Source organism: Petaurus breviceps, unplaced genomic scaffold (genome assembly GCF_028583685.1).
Source record: "Petaurus breviceps papuanus isolate PSGF00001 unplaced genomic scaffold, PetGlider_PUasm1.0 175, whole genome shotgun sequence".
NCBI lineage: Eukaryota > Metazoa > Chordata > Mammalia > Diprotodontia > Petauridae > Petaurus > Petaurus breviceps.
Window position 1 is genome coordinate 33,660,388 of NW_027185764.1, and position 9,724 is coordinate 33,670,111.

General features: G+C 37.8%; 2 pseudogenes; one reads left to right on the top strand and one right to left on the bottom strand.

Annotated features, from left to right (window-relative positions):
* Positions 1-2,622: 2,622 nt before the first annotated feature.
* LOC138159174 (low molecular weight phosphotyrosine protein phosphatase pseudogene) lies at positions 2,623-3,119 on the bottom strand (annotated as a pseudogene).
* A 248-nt stretch (positions 3,120-3,367) lies between these two features.
* LOC138159175 (S-formylglutathione hydrolase pseudogene) lies at positions 3,368-4,144 on the top strand (annotated as a pseudogene).
* Positions 4,145-9,724: the final 5,580 nt, after the last annotated feature.

Sequence of the window (9,724 nt, forward strand, 5' to 3'; positions counted from 1 at the left end):
AGGGAACCCAAGACATAGGCTTTAAAAAAAAAACACCAACCTTGCTTTCAATTCAGTTACTATTCATTCAACTATCTTCATATTCTGTCAAAAAATGATGCTGTTAAGCTCCCATATCCTTGGAGACAGCATTTTGGTACAAACAACAGAAAAAAGAAAGAAGTAAATAGGATCTGTTGGCCCTTGGGGTCGGGACTCCTCCCTAAATTAATAGCTTTTCACATTCAAACAAAGTTGTAAAGCAAGAAATGCTTCCCGTAAATTTTACGAACCCACCCATTTTCACAGTCAATCAAAAGGCAGCACCAGCTACTCTTAATTGCCAGTACGTGTAGTTGGTATGGTAAGGCTCCAACTAAGGGGACTTGGGAAACATTCAGAATCTGAGTTGGTCCCTTAAAACATAATCAAGCAAAGCTTTTATGTGTTAATAAAGCGTGGTATATTGAGTAGATAACCGGCAAGAAGATGTGAGTTCAAATATTATCTTTGACACCTACTAGCTAGGCAAGTCATTTAATCTCTCAATGCCCCCAGACAACTCCCTCAAATTATAAATTTCAGAAAAGTTGAAAATGTCCATTTGTAGGGAAAAGTTCATTATGCCAATGAAATCACAAGCTCAGATTTTTTTTAAAGTTATTTTTATTATATTACTGCAATTTACCAAGTACATTTTTAAGTGACTTTTTTTTTTTCAAAGTAGAAGTACCCAGGCCAAAGAAAAAAAAATTTTTTTTTCAAAAATGTCATGTCTTTTTGATTCCTACCTTTTTCTATTAGTATACAAATAAAGTTTGCAAGTTACACTTGTGTGTCCCTGACTCATTAGCAAAAAGTAAACACCAAGTTTGGAAAGATTTCTAGAGACATCTTTTTTTCCCCATTCATCTAATCTATCCACCCCTAATTCCTCTTTGATGCTTTTTCACTAGGGGGCTAAAAATGGAGATAGTCAACAGATTTTTTCCACTCTCCAAGTTTTGTTCCAAAACCTCACCCATTAAACAACACATGGTTACCCTTTACTCTTAACAGACATTTTTTTCAGTATTTGTTTCAAAATGGGGGTGGAGAGGGTTAAGGGGAGGGATGGAAAATGGTTATGCAGTGCAGGTGGGAGACTTTGAAAGTCTTTGTCTAGAAACTCAAACAGCTCACAGCTTTTGCCTCTCTTTTCAGGGTGGAACAATGCCCAAATGAGAACAAAAACAGAGTAGACTCAACCGATTTGGCATTTGGCCACAACTTTATTAAGCAACCTAATGAAACATATTATTCTTTCACTCAGCACCCCAGAAGGTAACATATGCCAACTAGCTTACTATTGGCTCACTTTTCTGAAAACTATTATAAGTATTACCCCCAGGCCAAAACTCTTTCCTGTGGCAAGGATCATACAAATAGTCTTGTCTAATCATTGCAGTTAGAAATTTCTAGAAAGGGAATTTCAGTCACGGTGGTACAGGATAACCAGATTCCATTCTGAGAGCTTAGACACAATCAATCAATCAGCAAGCATTTAGTAAATGCTTCATATGTGCCAGACACAAGTGGTATTTAATCATTTCCATTTATTCTACTATATGTTTATATTATATACAAGTATATGTCTATATTATATGCTTGTATATAATATAAACATATATTATATTCTTATGTGTGTATATAATATAAATATAATATATGTGTTAAATTTGTGTGTGTGTATTCACACACACACACAAATTTCTATCTACCCTGAACAACTTGATATCTGCCCTGTACCCCTTTTCTGAAATAAGAATGATGACCAACCCCACTATGGTTCACTTACCATCCCTGGGATTCCTTAGAACCAAACACGCTTCCCTGGTGTTATAGGAAAGGCATAACTCAGGACAGTCCCTTGGCAGTTTAGGCTTAAAATGAGAATGAAATGAAACACTTGTAGAAGATATAACAATTTAAAAAGAAGTCCTACTTAGCCATGGGGAAGGGAGAGGAATATATTTAATAAGTATAATCAATAATCTCTTCCTATGTTGCCCATAGCTGACCAATGGTCATTTCACTTAAGACAACAAGGAAGTTACATCGGTGGCCTGGACCTTTAGTCCTCTTAATTAATTACATTTCAAATATGCTTTCAATACCTTTTAAGGAAAAAACTACCCCTGCCCACAGGAGAGGGATTCCAGTAAATAGGACTCTTTTATCACTTAACTATCTTTCTTTCCCCTATATATATATATTATTTCCCCCATTAGAATGTAAGTAGTACTGTGAGTAGCACAAAGTACATGCTTAATAAATGATTTTTCATTTAATCACTCAATTTTCCATATTTCTATTCTACTATGCTGTTCTGTCCTATGCTGTATATTACTCAAGCAAGCCTCATGGACACAGTCTCAGGGTCTAAATCAGTGGTGTCAAACTCAATAAAAAGGAGGGGCCACAATACCATACAAAAGGATCCTTGTGAGACACATATTGACTTAGAAAACCACATATTAACTTCATCTATTGTGGTGTTAGTAGTTTTGTTAAATGTTTCCTAATCATACTTTTTTGCAGATTATTATTCCTTAATAACACAATATCTATTCCATTTTTAAGTTGATGTCAAGCATTGTTCCTTTAGCAATAAATGAATGTAAGCCTGAATGAAATTTTTTTCAAAAATACTTTGCAGCACCTCACACATTGCTCATAAACAGTCTCAGAATCAGAGTAATTTCCATAATATAGATCTTCAATGATAAATTGTTTCTGTGGCTCATAGCTTCCAAGAAGTTCAATTTTTAGCTTTGAAGTTTTTAACTAAATGAGCTTCTCTATTCAAATCTCTCAGATTGCTTTCATCTATACACAGTGTATAATCAAAGGTAAGGAAATCTTGGTAATCTGCCTGATAATATGATTCATGATAATGCTATGTTTCTTCATGTAAGTCTGCCCTCACTAATCAGGAGGGTTTCCTATTTCAGATGTAGATGTTGCTGTGCCATCTATCCTCCATTTATCTGAAATATTTGACCAGTTACAAGCTTCCTAAAAACTGCTTCTGCTATAGGTAAGCAGCAAATATTACCCAGACACACGAATGGCACAGACTTGGTCCCTTCTGGGGCCATTTTTCATTCCTACTGCCTCCTAATTACATTTTAATCTTGTGCAGCCACAGGGAAGGCTTTGACACCTCTGGTTTAAATGGTTACAACATTAGATAATATAATATATAGCATCCTCTCCTCCCTCATCTCCTTTCCTCACTTTTGTCTGTCTCTACCTACTCCTTCACCAGCCAAGGATCATACATCTTCTGTCAGTGACCCTATGGCAGTGAGTAGAAAAACAATAGCAATTGAATAGCAAAGAAATTATGGCCTTGAAATAGATGTCCAGCAACAAGTGCTTTGAGGGTTTTCAGGAAATGGAGAAGCATGACAGTGTAGAACTAAAATATAAAATGAAATTTGGAATCGAATTACCACCCAAGGCAGAAACTGGGAAATGCCCTGTTCTATACTATCTGTCTGGTTTAACTTGCACAGAACATAATTTTATTACCAAAAGATGGTTATCAACAAACTGCAGCAAGACATGATCTCATCATTATTGTGCCAGGCACCAGTTCACATGGCTACAGCTTTAAAGGAGAAGATGACATCTGGGACTTTGGAACAGGTGCTAGTTTTTATGTGAATGCACTGAAAAACCTTGGAAAATCAACTATGGGATGTATTCTTCTATAATAGATGAGCTGTCCAAGCTGATAGATACCAATTTTCATGCTGACCCAGAGAGGATGTCTCTTTTTGGTCACTCTGTGGGAGACCACGGAACTCTGATTTGGTCTTTGAAGAATCCCAACAAATATGTGGCATCATTCTATTTGATCTACAATCTTATGCTCTGTCTTTGGTGGGAAAAGACCTTGCATGGATATTTACAATCAGATCAAAGTAAGTGGGAGGCATATGACACTATTCATCTTGTGAAGTCTTATCCAGATTCTCAGGTAGACATATTAATTAAGCAAGGCAAAGACAACTGGTATCTTAAAGAAGGGCAGTTACTTCCTGACTGTAGAAAGGAAAATTCTAGTTGTTTTCATACTGCAAGAAGAATATGTTGGGGGGTGGGGGGAAGCAGCTAGGTGGTGCAATGAATAGAGCACCGGCCCTGGAATCAGGAGAACCTGAGTTCAAATCCAGCCTCAGACACATAACACTTACTAGCCATGTGACCTTAGGCAGGTCACTTCACCTCAATTGCCCTGCCCTCCCCGCTCCAAAAAAGCAAAAAAAAAAAAAAAAAAAGGGGGGGGAAGGATATGTCATAACTATTACTTCTTTGAAATGTTTGTTAATGATCACATCAGACATAATGCAGAATACTTTAACACATAAAGTTTCATCTATGAGAAATCTCACAATTATAAAAAGTAACAGAAAAGCAAAACTTTTGAAAAGACAGGACTACACATTTTAAAAGACTGCTTATGTATGTTCATTTCCAGCCAAATAACTGACCACCTTTTGAATAAATATATAAAATCAAGCAATCTGATTCAAATTTTTTCCCATAAGTAAGCTAATAGAAGACGTGTCATTGTTTAGGAACAATTTGAAATCCTTGTTAAATTAAGTCTAAAAGATCACAAAATATGCAAATGAATGCAGTTGACTATAAAGAATACAGTAATTCAAATGTCCTTATCAATATAAAAATCAGTGACTAGAAGTATCAATTCTGTAAAGAGCTAAATTATGAAATTGTGTCTCAATGACTGAAGAAAGAGACAATGCACTGGGGAAAAATGAAATAATATATACAATATAGAAAGAAGTGCTAAGTTTCCAAAGGGACAGATACGTCACTGCCTTGATGGATGCAAACTGTTGTCCTTGGCCATCATAAAGGCATCTGATATATGTCCATTTATTAAATGATCAAAGGAGTTCAATAACAAAGGTAGTTATTTGTGATACACAGAAATGAGCCAAGGGACACCCAATGAACACAGATCAGAGAACTGATCTACAATGACTGATATACATCATTTGATAGCATACTGTTTTATTCATTACTGTCCTAATAGCTCATATTAGGTAAAACTTCTCAAGTCCTCAGAAAAGAGTCATATATTCTTGGTTTCGGGAAAGAAGCCCAAGTAAATTCTAAATGTTAAATAAGTGGATGGGAACAATAGGCAGCCAGCACTCCTGCCACTCATTGGATACTCTTTTGGAAGTCACTCTATTGATCTCTAACTCAGTATATAGGATAGAAGGCAAGAAAGGAGAAGGGAAATTATCAGGAATTCTTTGTTTCAACAGAGCTGCTCTTTTTCTCCCTACTTATACCTCAATTCTTTATTTTCTGATAAAGACCTATTTGGTCACCAAATTGAATTGAAGAACTTGTCAGAATTATAATTTCAAATTTAAACTGATCTAAGTTCCTGGGTATGTGTGAGGTCTCTCTGAACTTTATTTCATAAGAGAAATCCTGTGAAAATATGAGTATCTGGGGCAGCTAGGTGGCACAGTGAATAGAGCACCCGCCCTGGAATCAACAGAGCCTGAGTTCAAATCCAGCCTCAGACACTTAACACTTAATAGCTGTGTGACCTTGGGCAAGTCACTTAACCCCAATTGCCCTGTCTTTTCCCCTCCAAAAAAAAAAAGGCAAAACGAAAATATTAGTATCAGTTCTGATTAGTGAAGAAAAACTCCTCCTGCATGTCAATGCCACTTATCAAATTAGAAGTAGCACTCTATTATGAGAGAAGTAGTTTTCTTCTTTCCCCCTAGTATACCGTATGTCAAACTGGGGAGATTTAGAATTTAAGTTATCCAAATGGGTCAGCTGACTCATTTACTAACCACCCTGCTCAAGAGTCACTCATAACTACTGATGGGGTTGAAGAATCCGGACCCCCCTCCAGTTAATATTGTTTATCAACAGTGACTTTTCTGACAGGGGTCCAGAGAGCCAACCACCTGACAGAGTAGGACTGTTTGTCACAACCCGTGTAAACTCATCAGGAATGTGTAAATAATGTCATAGAAACATGTAGCCTGGATAGACTTCTTTTTAAGAACAAATGCATTCTGTGTGGTCTCTTGGAATCAAATGCCTCTCAGTCTTAAAATACTAAGCTTTTCAGCTGAGATCCCTGACAATAATATTTTTCAAGGTTTTTAGGTGACTTTAAATATATGCATACATACACATGTGTGTATGTGTTGCATGCATGTATATCTATGTACATGTACACATATACATATTGCACATATACATATATATTTGAATGACTTCTGTCTCATGAACCAATGTCTTAGATATTTTCATGGATGTCTTTCTTGGTTTGCCCGTCATTGTCAATATGGTTAGCATGTGATGGCTGCAAAGTGGCACAGTGGAAAGAATGCCAGATCTAAAGTCCAAGGATATGGATCTGATTTGTTCATCTAGAAAATGAGGTGGGAGGAGGTGCATTAAATGGCCTTTGAGCCTTTACAATTCTAAATGAAGATACTGTAATAAGTCTCAATGAGTAAGAGGCAAAGAAGATAGCCTAGCGAACTTGGAAACAGGAAGACCTAAGTTCTAATTGTCTTCTTGTTGTCCATCCTTCTTTTTTGAAGAGGACCAGTGACATCACAGGATAATGCCTTGACTCATGCATGAATTGGATTTAAGTGAGGCATTACTGCAAAAAGATGTCAGTCTCATCCTCTCAGTCAGTGCAGCAGTGGATGACCTCGACATCTTCCATGTCTCACCAAGCTCTAAGAACCTGCTTTCAGCCACTTTAGTGGCTATCAGAACAAATTGTTCTCATCCACCCATTCCACTAGGGGAAGTCTTTGTGTGCTTCTGGTAAACATCCCCCTAACTCACCGAATGGATGTAAGGCCTGTCAGTTCACCTCAACCTGGTTTAGCCTGCCTGCTGAGACAATTTTACCCAGGCATGGTTGCTGAGCATAATACAGCTTCTTGAAGTCACAAGTGAGAGTTGAGTGAAAGATGGGCACCAGAGAAGGATAAACAGCCCTGAAAAGATCTCAGCAAGCAAGCCCTCAGCCCAGAGGTGCTAGCCCTCCCTGAATACCCCATGCACATCAATTCTGCTTTAAACATTTACTAGTATGATCCTGACACTTAACATCTGCCTCAATTTCCTCATCTAAGCCCCTGACGAGATCAAGAGTCAACCTGTGCTAGCAGCCCCCTGCGTACTGTGTCTTTCAGATATATAAAGTATTTTACAAATCTTAAAAGAAAAACCCAACTATATACATGTTAGTTGTTTTTGTTAGCCTTAAAAGAGATCCTATGAGAACTAGTCTTGCTCTGTTGAGGGACACTTGGTGAATTTTTTCAAGGCACACACAGCTTCTGTGCACTCAACCCTAAGGTTCCCCCAAGCCTCAGTTGGGGCTAGTTGAGGCACACACAGAATTTGTGCATTCAACCTAAGGCTCCTCATTCACTGACCAATGACCACCTGTTTTATAGGGGCAGCAGACAAAGAAGGCATCTAGCCAGCAATAGCCTCACAAGTTTATATCACCCCATCCCTGTTCTCACTGCTCAGTTATAGTGGATGTTTGTATTATTTATCATTATATAATGCTGCGCAAGCGTGGTGGAGATGTTTTGAACCATAACTATGGGAACTCATATCTAATACCTGGGAACACAAGGCTTGGTAATAATGGGGATGGTAATCACACCTACCTCTCACAGTTGTTGTGAGGATAAAATGAGGTAATATGTATTAAGTGCTTTGTAAGCCATAAATTTATACACATTAGCTATGCCATAAATAAAATAGTGAACTTGCTGATGAGTATTTCTCTTATAATCTCCCACATTTCATTTCTTCTTACCATGCCTGCTCAGAGACAGGAGACTACATCAATGTCCCATGTAATGCCCCACTATATATAGTATACCTTCTCTAGGCAGTTCCTCATCCTCTCTGACATTGCCCATCCCAACCTCCTAGGTCTTCAGAGCCTCTTCTAAATTGACTGTCCACAAAAAAGGTAGATCTTACCTACTAATTCACCCAATGGCTTAGTAACTAATAACAACCTCAATATGCTATCTCTGCTTCAGGGATATTTTCATTCTAAAGGAGGATGCCTCCAGACAGTAATTCTATATAGAGTACTTTAGGTTACTTTTTGCAGGTAGGTGATAAGACCCTTTCATCAAGATAGAGTCTTCCCAGGGCCCCTCCAATCCCATCAGAACACCAAAGCTTGCTCATTTAGAATAGCTAGTCATATTTCTGTAGTAGTTTAAGGACTACAAAACACTTTGTTCACATTAACCCAATGAGGCTGGTAGTGCAGGTATTGTTACCCCAGTGTTGAAGATGAGGAAACTGAGACTCTGAGAATTTAAGTGGCTTACTTATCTGATCACACAGTTAATAAATGTCTGAGGAAAAATTCAAACTAAAGTCCCTTGATTCCAAATGTAGCACAATTTTCCACTATATCATAATACCTCTCAATCGTTGTCTCCCAAGACTGGCACTGGAGGAAAATAAACTATTTTAGAACAGGCAAGTGAAAAGTCAACTGCACCAGTTGTATGACCTTGGTCAAGTCACTTTTTTGGTCCTCAGATTCATCATCTGTAAAATATGAATACTAATACTTGAACATTCAACCTCCCAGGGTGGTTTTGGGTAAGTCATTTGGTGCTACTTAAATGAGTGGCTTATGAGGATTCTTTCCATTGTTACTGCTACAGATAGTTGTGTCCATGTCACCCCTCCTCCTTTACTCTCTTACTCCATGGGCTCCTTATTAACTCCAGGATCAAATATAAAACCTTCTGTTTGGCATTTGGTCATTTTCCTACTTTGTAGTTTGAGTATATTTCATTACTCACCTCCACACATTCTACAATCCATCTATACTGCTGTACTTGCTGTTCCTTGGACAACTGATCCTCCCTCTCATATCTCCAATCTCCATGAATTTCCATTGGTTGTCCCTCCCTCTTCATCTTTGGCTCTTAAAATCCCTGGTTTGCTTCAAGACTCAGTTCAAGCACCACCTTTTGCAAGAGGCCTTTCCTAATTGCTCCCCAGCTGCTAATTCTTTCCTCTCTAAGGTTACCTCCCTTCTATTCTGTATATATGTGGCATGTACCTAATTATTTACATTTTAGCTTGCCCATCAGAATGTAAGTTTAACACAGTGTCTACAGTGATGTAAGTGCTTAGACAAGGAGCTAAGACAACTCCAAAGACTCATGATGAAAAAACTCTTTAAGAACTATGGACTCTGGATGCAGATTGAAGCCTACTATTTGTTCTGTCTTTCTTTTTATTTGTTTCTTCTTTCTTGTAGTTTCTCCCATTGATTCTAATTCTTCTTTACAACATGACTAATGTGGAAATATGTTTAATATGAATTATATCTATAGCCTATATCAGAATGCAAGCTGTCTTGGTGAGGGAGGGGGAGCGGAAATAGTGGGAGAAAATTTAGAACTCAAAATCTTATGGAATTGAATGTTGAAAGCTAAAAATAAATAAATAAATTTTAAAGAATAATAAATGGTTTGGGCGGAGTCAAGATGGTGGAGTAGAAACAGCACCTCCTGGCAGCTCCGGCTTCCATCTTCCCCAATTCATGTAAAAGGGGACTCTGAACAAACTTGGAGCTACAGAACCCACAAAATGACACAGAGAAGCTAAC